The sequence below is a fragment of the Nannospalax galili genome, unplaced genomic scaffold (genome assembly GCF_000622305.1).
Source record: "Nannospalax galili isolate Female #2095 unplaced genomic scaffold, S.galili_v1.0 scaffold250, whole genome shotgun sequence".
Lineage (NCBI taxonomy): Eukaryota > Metazoa > Chordata > Mammalia > Rodentia > Spalacidae > Nannospalax > Nannospalax galili.
The window spans coordinates 361,948-371,882 of NW_008328329.1; the positions used below are offsets into that span (position 1 = coordinate 361,948).

General features: G+C 47.7%; 1 protein-coding gene and 1 pseudogene across 1 annotated transcript in view; both read right to left on the minus strand.

Annotated features, from left to right (window-relative positions):
• LOC103745349 (receptor-type tyrosine-protein phosphatase N2) overlaps positions 1–9,935 on the minus strand; it is a 92,953-nt gene that overhangs the window by 12,789 nt on the left and 70,229 nt on the right. The window lies entirely within an intron of this gene.
• LOC115067850 overlaps positions 5,513–9,935 on the minus strand; it is a 23,201-nt pseudogene continuing 18,778 nt past the window's right edge.

Genomic DNA, 9,935 nt, shown 5'->3' on the forward strand with positions numbered 1-9,935 from the left:
ATCTGCCCACCATGGAACTGATTCATGCGTCCATTCCCATAAATGGCACATGGTCCCTTGCAGGATTGCTCTGCTTCAGCCCAGCCCTTAACCCCTCCTCCCCTAATGTCTCTCGCTGTCACTCCCTCTTTAACATCACAACAGGTGACTTTTGTGGAAACTGAAGCCAGGGCTCCTTATGGGGCCTCAAAATCTGGTCTCCCTTAGTAAAAGACACTTCTGAGACTACAGTGTCCTTTGTGCCCCCCTGGGGCCATCCCCTCCAAGGGTCAGACGTCCTCCATGGACTCGGTGCCCTCCCACCTATAAACTTCCCACCACATTGCGCTTTCCTATTCCATGGGAACACTGCCTCCCGCTCACTCCTGGAGATACGCTCCCCTTTACGGATTATGATGGACACCTGCAGGCTTCCTCCCTGGCAGTCTGGAGACACCTTGTCTCTACAAAACTCCCCTGAGGTCCAGCAGATCTGGCTTGCTGACATCCGAGAAGCGGCTGTGTAATTTCTCGCCCTCCTCCTCCCCTACATGGTCATGCCAGAGGTCATACCCTTCGAGGGCTGGTAGTCAATGACAGGTAAGATCCTGATGGTCAGGACGACCTAAGACAGGCACAGTCCATCAAGCTGGGTGTCCTCTGAGGTGGGGTTGACTATGTCAAGGCAAAGAACCTCGGCTCCCACTGACCTTTCTATAACATAAAGGGATGGATATGTAGGAGAGGAAGTGCCAGGCCTAAGCACAGGCTGCACTAGAGAGCACAGCTTCCACTCTGAGAGTGCAGCCCGCGTTTCCGCAAAATAGCCAACCTACAATCTGCTTGGATGAGGGGATCTATCAGGAAGCAACACACCAACTTATGGGACACTGGGGCAGGGGGAGAGGTATATAAGGCTTGCACTTCCCAGCAATAAATGAATCTGCAGCACCTCGCCTAGTGCCTGCTCTCACCCGACTCCTGGTGTCTGTGTGTTGACTCCGTACCTCTCGCCCCCACCTTGGCCAGAACCCTCGTCCCCTGAAGTCCCTAGTGGGCTGGACCCACGAGGAAACCTGCAACAGGGAAACAGGAATGAACCCCTTTTTGTGTATATTGTTGGCACAGAAAAGGGAAGCTCTGCATTTAATCGAAGGAAAAAAGTCAGAAATGCCTAGCAGGTAGATCCAATCTTTTAACACACTTAAGAACAACTTAATGAGGGCTAAAGAGATGGCTCAGCAGAAAACTGGCTGTTCCTGCAGAGGCCCTGGCTTTAATCCCCAGCACTCACATGGCAGCTAACAACTGTCCATAACTCTAGTTCCATGGGACTCAATGCATTTTTCTGACTCCACCGGCACTGCATGACATGGGTGCAGTTACGTATGTGGAAGCAATACACTCACATGTATAAAATAAAAATAATAAATATTTTAATAAAAAAGAACATAATGAAATTATAATAGCAGCAAAAATTCACACCAAAACATCTCTTGAGGTTTTAAAGTTCATGATTTGGGCTTGGAACCACACAATGCAGCTTGAACACACCTGGCCTAGCGCCTTGCTGAGTCTAAGAGACAAGTTTATCACTCAACTTTAGAACATACAGGCTCTCAAGATGTTTGGGGGAGAAATCCACGTACCAGTCAATAACGGGCTGTCCAGCACAGCATAACATAATGCACATGTCACAGAAGGGAAAGAAAGCTACATGGCACTCAGAATTGGTTAGGAAGAGATTCCCAAACAGACTCAGAGGAAACTGAGCACTAAGAGGAGAGGCCCAGGTGCAACTAGGAAACAAAGGCATCTACTTTGTTGTTTGACTTTCAGATTTTCCTTCAGATTTGGTGATAATTACTGAGAACACACCACAGGCAATCTCATTATCCATGGGAGCCTCATCCTCTGAAGTCACTGGACACAGTGAACACTGGGAAACCAGCTGAGCTGCCATCCCCCAGGGGAGTGGGCCAGGTTCCTGAGCCTCTGGCCATAGAGTGATAGATACATAAACCTCAGCCTGTGTGGGAGTCTGTGCAAGGCCACCTTATTCTGTCTACACCAGCGAGTGACTACCACTAAACTCATAGCCAACAGCCTGAGTGGGACATGGAGAACATGTACATTTTCTCCACAAGGCTCTATGAAGCCAGGCAACACTCAGCACTGTGCCAGCAGGCATCTCAAACAGGCAAATCACCAGATAAATCACAAAAAATGTGAAAGACGTGGCACTAAACAGACCATGGAATGAACCCGTTTACAATATGAGCTGGAACAGGTGGCAGAGCACCTCCTCCCTCGGCCTCGGCTGGGGACACATACAACAGCAGCTTGTGTTTGCTCTGTGTGCCCAGGAATGACCGTGAACAGGACACAGAACTGAAATAAATTTGCAAATCAGATGCAGGAACAGTGAGGCCCCACTGCCATGTGGGAGCATCTCCACCCCAGTGCTGACCTCCATGTGTTCTTCACAGTATGTGGTACTGGTGCTTCAAGCCTCACCTCCCAATTCTGCACTGCCACTTTCTTGCTGTGACTCTGGCACTGTGCACTAATGAACCTGTAAGATATGAACCATAAGACTTGGAAGGTGTTTGCTTGGGGGTTTTATTGTGAGGTTTTGTTTAAGTCTCACTGTGGGGTTCATATGAATCTTGAAATCTCAGTCTCCCTGCTTGAGCCTTCTGAGTACTAGGATGACAGGCGTACACTAGTTTGGCAATGATCCATGTTGTAGTAACCACAGGCTTATCCTGATGCATGTATATATACATATCTATGTATGTATGTGAGATTTATATATATATACACATACATACACATATATACACATACATACATATACATATATATACACACACATACATACATATATATACACATACATATACACACACACACACACACACACACACACATATATATATATAAATAAAATTTGGTAAGGGAGATAGGAACTCCTTATGTTGCCTAAGCTGGCTTTGAACTCAGGATCCTCCTGTCTCTGCTTCCCTAGCAGCTGGCATTTCTGGTCCATACATGGGATAGTTTGGAAGTTTGGCGAGTGTTTTTGGATAGCCCAGTGGACATCTGTATGTTATAGGATTTCCCCATGGCCTGACATTCTTGAACACTGCTCAAAGTCAGATCAGTCTACTCCTCTGTCCTGCCACCCACAACAGCATTGCCCTACGTGATGTAGGAGTCAGCTGTTCTGTGTGGCATTAATGGATGGCAGGAGGTTGTGAGTCATCTCCATTCTTCCCTGACCTTAGGACTTTAAGATGTGAGTTTTAGGAAGAACTTGTAGACAGTTACCATAGGGCATACCTTGAGAGGGTCCCTAGCTGTCCTGTTTGTGCCTGGCACATCTCACAATAGGGTGATCCTTTTTCTTGTTTTTGTTGTTTTGAGACGAGGTCTCACTATATATCTCTAGTTGGCATTGAACTTACAGAGATCCACCTGCCTCTGCCCCTGGAGCACCGGGATTAAAGGCGTGTACCACCACTCCTCAGCAATATGGTACTCTTAGTGTGGGAACACACATGTTTTTCTGGGTCATGATCCCTGAGAGACCATCGACTGCCTGGCAACCAAATTCACTTGCTGTGAGAGGTGATGTTACAGAGAGTAAAAAAACTCCAAGAGGAGGAACCAGGTACCCTGCCCTAGAAAAGGTTTCTTGTTTTATTCTGGGGTTTTTGTTTTTGTTTTCATATTTGAGTGGATGTAATACCTGAAAATTGTAATACTTGTGACTGAGCTCATGTGGCTGGTTACATGTGTGCAAAGCTGTATGTCCCCCTCAGAGCCACTCCCAGCCAGACTGGGTAGAATCTGAGAAGTTATATCCCTGAGATTTTGCACACCTTCCTTATGTAAAATTACCATTAACCAAGATAAGCAAGTCATGCATGTTTCATGCACACTTGTGCAGACAGGGCACAATTCAGCAACATTTCAGCTGCCTCAGCTCTGTGTGTACATGGTTCAAAGGCTCGGTGTGACTTTGTGGCCCCAGTGGACACCTCACACATACTGCTAATTATTCATTCTCCTTTATGGTCATGGAACAAGCTAACAAAGAACAGAAGTACTATCTAGGATTCTGACATCAATCCTTTGTGTTTTTCCAGAACATTCTCAACCTGTCGTTCACGGCTTATGAAACAAAGGCCTCCGCTAATCAGTGGAGAGCTGCTTAGACATCTCTTTCTAGTGCATCATTAAAATAATTTTATAATAGTCGGTATCACATCTACACGTGAACACACATCTTCTAAGTGACTTGTGTGCCTATCTGCAATGCTCTAAGCAGAGCACTCTGAAGGACCTGACCTCAGACTACACTCGGACCTACTGTTCCACCAAGGGTGTAGCAGACAAGCAAGTCCCTGATCAAAGCTTCTTTTTCTTATTATTCTAACTCATCTCTAAAGCACAGCACTGTGAAAGTCCAGCCAGCAAGGACTCCAATGTATGGTGGGTCCAGATAGTCTCATCCCTGAGAATGCAACACAGAACTGCGGGCCTCAGTGCAAGTGACTAGAACATAGTGTGGTGAATGTCTTTATGAACACTGCTATTGTTAGTGCAAAGATAAGCCCCAAGCACTAGGATTCCCCTTTGTGGATGAAAGAAGAACGTCAAGGTGCACTTGGCGACAAGAGTTCAAAGGTCGCCCGTCTAAGCTGGGCATGGTGGCGCACGGCCGGCTGAAATTGAAAATTTTAATAGAAAATTCCCCCTGGGCCTGACGGACAAACCTGTGCCTTTTCTGTTTGATACCTTGATTCTTTTTTTTTCTTTTTTTACAAGAGAATCAAATCGTTTATTGATTACACATAATGGATGATGCACAAGCTTCATTCCCATCTAATATTTTATCTGGTACCATGATTCAATTGAGATGTTGCAAAGGATGTGACAACAACCATTTTTATAAACTAATAACTCTGTCACGCTGCTTGGGTGGCCCTTCCATGGTGAAACTCATTAAGGTCACAACAGTAACCATCAGTCCAACTACACCAAGGTTTGTGACAACACGGCTTCCCACCCACGCAGTCATAAATAAATTTCAAACGGAGCCTGGCTCACCCTGAAGGAATTCTAACTTCACACTGTTGGGGAAGTATACCAAGGTGGCTTCAGAGTACACTAACTTTACACCGCACATTTAAGAAAAAAAGACACATTTATTCAGCATCATGATCAGACTATTACATTTAGCAATCAACAGCATGGGTGAAAAAGTCTCCATTAAAACCCTCGGTTGGAATGCTTTACACCTTCCACAGAACAGAAACTAAAACAACCTGTTATACAACTAGTCACAAATACAGTCCTGGAGGTTTTTGCACACACACATGAGCATTGTCTCAAACATGTCTTCTTTGCAGCAGCTGGCCCTGCCACCACTGTGCTTGGCTAGTCCACAAACCTGCTGTAACCTGTAGCTTCCCTGCCACTTTCCTGGCTCTCCTCCCCTGCTAAGCTTGCTTCCTGATGGTAACTAGAACCTTCTGCCACTGCCATAGCTACCGCTGCTGCCGGAACCACCTCAGCCACCTTGGTTTCGTGGTTTAGCAAAGTATTGGCCTCCACCACCATAAGGGCCAGAACTTCCGCCTCCAAAGTTTCCGCCCTTCATAGGTCCAAAACTTGAAGACTGATGGTTGTAATTGCCAAAATCATTGTAGCTTCCACCACCTCCAATGTCACCTCCACTACCACCACCAAAGCCTCCTCTGTCCCTCCATTCTTATAGCTGTCATAGCTGCCACTCCCACCGCAGCCACTGCCCTCATTTCCATAACCCTGTCCACCACTTCCATAGCCTCTGCTTCCTCCAGAGTAACGAGGTCCGCCTCCTCCATAACCATCATCATTACCAAATCTGTTATGGCCATCCCCACTGCCGCCATATCCACCACCACCATGGCTGCCACCAAAGCCACCATGACCAAAACTGTCATTGCCACCACAACCACCTCCGCAACCACCACCAAATTCTCCAGAACCACTTCAACCTCTTTGGCTAGACGAAGCATTAGGTATCTCTTGCTTTGACAAGGCTTTTCTTTTCTTTTTTAAAAAATATTTATTATATTTTATGTGTATGTATGTATTGCCTGTGTGTAGGTAAGTGCACCCATGTCGTGCAATGCCACGGAAGTCAGAAGAGGCTGTCGGATCCCTGGAACTGGAGTTACAGGCAGTTGTTAGCTGCCATGTGGGTGCTGGGATTCGAACCTGGGTCTTCTGCAAGAACAGCCAGTGTTCTTAATCACCGAGCCATCTCTCCAGCCCCACACAAGGTTTTTGTTAGTTACAGATGTTACCTTTCACAGTGTGGTATTTCTGAATGACGATCTTATCCACAGAATCATGGTCATCAAAGGTGACAGAAACAAAGCCCCACTTTTTCCACTGCCTGTCAGTCATGATTTCAGTCACTTCAATTTCCCACACTGTTCAAAACCATCTCGTAGGTGATGTTCTGCAGTGTCTTTTTAACTCTGCCAACAAAGATCTTTTTCACAGCTAGGTGGGCACCTGGTCTTTGAGAATCTTCTTGTGACACCGGCTCTCTTTGGTTCCACAACTCTTCCATCCACCTTGCGTGGCCTTGCGATCACAGCTGCATCCACCTCCTCCACGGTGGCATAGTGACAAACCCAAAGCCCCTGGAATGCTTGGTGTTTGGATCTCTCATGACAGTCGGTGAGTGCTGCCCATTGCTCAAAATGACTCCTCAGACTCTCATCAGTTGTTTCGAAGCTCAGTCCTCCGATGAAGAGCTTCCGCAATTGTCGGGCTCCTTAGGAGACTCAGGCTTAGATATGACAGCAGGAGAGAGAGCCTTCAGCAATGCTTCCTCGGCCACATCAAGAGGCAGAAAGGGATACCTTGATTCTTGATGAGAATCAAATGATACATGGATGGATGTACAGACGGATGGACAGACAGACGGATGGACGAAGAGACCAGTAGGTGAGGAGGTGGACAGATTTTGCCAATCCAAAGCCACCATGGGAGAGGACGTGGTGCCTCTCTCCCTCAGTGATGACTCAGTGGTGCCACCCCCAGGTCTTCTGTGGACTATGTTTCCTAGAATACCTGCATCCTCAAGACCAGCCACATCACCTGGGGGTTCCTCAGTGCCAGAGCTGTAAGGTGTAGAGTTGGTGACAGCAGAGTGTGAATCCGGGTGGCCCCACCCCACTCCACCCCGTGCTGCTCTGGGAAGCTAGAGGAGGTAGGCTTCTTTCTCCCTTTGGAGTCATGAATATCCTCTCCCATAGGAGAGGGACTCCACAAACACAGAAAACACTACCACCTTCAGCCGAAGCATGGGTTTCACTCATGAGAGCAGTGATGTCAAAATACACACCAGCTTGTCCTTGCTGCCTGTTTAAAGACAGGACTGGTCTACTCTGACACATTGTCCTAGTTCCTTGGTTTCAAGGAATCACACGTACTTGTTCTTGACCACAAGCTTAGCCCTTTGCACCTTCTCATTGTACAGGAAGCACCGAGAAAGTCTGCGCTGGGAAGGGTTCATTCATCCTCAGTCCGTTCCCTCTCAGGTGATAACAGTGAGCTGGAAGGGCAGGCCACATGGCAGTGGGCACAAGTGATCAGGCTGCAGCACCCAAGTTGTGAATGCCACGCATCTACTGAGTTGTTCCTGTAGACTCTGGGTCCTCCTGCTGGGGGAACTTGCTGTAGGGATATCCATTTACCCAAAGTGGAATCCCTGGTATTCATTCATTTACAAGACCAGGTGAGTCAGCCAAATTACACAGGGTCTGATACCTAAGGCCACAGAGGTAACTGAGGCATCAAACCAGCAAGATGAGGCAGCTCTTGCCCCTACTTCTCCCTGATGCCTATTTAGTGTCACATCACTGAAGCAGAGGGACAGTGCTAGGGGCAAACAGGGAACTTCAGTATACTCTCCAAGAACCTGCGCCCTCTACAAATCACCTGCAGCTTGGAGGGTGGCATAAAGGGCAGGGCCCTGGGAAAAGGGTTACAGTGGCCACACAGGGCATTGGTATCTCCCCTAGTCTGTGTGTGCAGGAGACCCTGATAAAATATCAGGTAGAGACACCCACAGCCGTACAGACGCCACTGCCTTGAGCAAAGAGAGAGCTGCACTCCTTAACCCCATCGTAAAGTGCAGCACTGAGAAACTGAACTGCATCTTGCAAAATAAGAGTTATAAACCTGGATCACAGCATCAGGTTCTCAGTGGCCCTCAGTGCCAGGGGCAGACCCAGGACATAATGTAGCCAATTCAACCCAAATCCAAGGCTCTGCAGGGCTTATCCAGAGAACCAACTGGATTCCTGGCTCTTGGCACCACCTTCCTCTGGCCTCACTCACCCTACTCTGCCCACCTGAGCGGATGCTACAGGGCAAAGTAGCATTCATCAGCCAGCCAGGGACCACCATGATTAGTTATAAAATCATAACTGTGGTCTCTGTATGTCTGCTGGCATAATTACATCAGCATGCTAATGTTGTTTTAATGGTCTCTAATGATGTAATAAGAAATAATGGGATTTATTTGACAGCTACATAACCATTAACAAAACATATTAAGCATAACTAGTGCTTCCATAAAAATGCAGATGATGTCGGCAAGCGCCAGCCCACGTGTCCCCTCCTTTCACCCCTGGGACAATGAAAGACTCAGAATGAGTTCTTAGATATAGGCCTGACTGAGGAGGGTTGTGCTAGCCATGAGCCTTCCCTCCCAGACACCCTGAGGCTCAGCCAACACCTAAGTCAGTCCATAGAGTGTGAGCCCACCACTGCTGGGCCAGGGGATTCTCAGGACATGCAGTACAGCTCATATATCCCAAAGACAGAGCTATAGACACCCATATGCACACAACGTGGTACACACACAGTAATCTGGTCTCAGCGTGGTACAGTCTCTGCTGGGAAGGACTGGAGGGCTCTGGAGAAGGCTTTGAAACCAGTTGGGATCAAATTTTAGCTCAGAATTGGGATTAGGACTAAGAGGAACAGAGCAGGCCAACAAAGGCCACAACTGCAGCCCAAGTCCCCAAGCTGTTAGGTAGGCCCGTATGCAGGCTCCACTCCTAAAAAGAGGGACCATGAGTTTCCTGCAGGAAGCAGGCCTGGTCAGTGACATTCACAAAGGCCTGGTGAAGCCAGACCTGCCCCTTAGATAGGCTATGCCAACCCTGCATGGGAAATCGGTATTCAGCAAGAGGGGGTCTGTGACTAGGGAAACAGGAGTGAGGCAGAGAGGCCCAGTACAGTAGGGGCTGTCAGGAGAGGCACAGCTAGTGCTGTAGCTAGGTCTACTGCCCCACAGTCCCTTCATCCCAGTACCTCCTCCCAGGCTTAGCCAATGGATGGCTTAGTCAGTCCTCTCTTCAAAGGCTGCTGGATGTATTAATTATTACTGTGACAAAATACCTGACAGAAGATGGAAGGGTATGTTTTGGCTCACAGTCTGAGGATACAGTCTGGCATGGGGAAGAAGGCGTGGCAGAAGAAGCAGGAGGCATCTGATAACACTATGTTTACAAGTCAGCAGAGAGATGAATGCTACTACCTATCATGCTTTCTCTTTTCTAGAGCCTTTTTATTCAGTCAGCCACCCCAGTCCATGGGACTGTGCTGCCTACATTCAGGGTGTATCTTCCGCCTCAGCTAAACCTCTCAGGAAACTCTTTCACAGACACACCAAGAAGTGTGTTTCCTAGGTGATTTAAAGTAGTCTAAGAAGACAACGACTCTAGGCTATCACTCTTGGCCTGCTGCCCTAGACGGTAGGGTAGGAACCAGCTCAGCTTATGAACCTATGTTCAGCTTTATTGGGGAGCAACAGTACAAAAGAGGCCTGGTGTGTGCAAAACAGGGGAGGGGGGGAGGGAGGGAGAGGGAGAGGG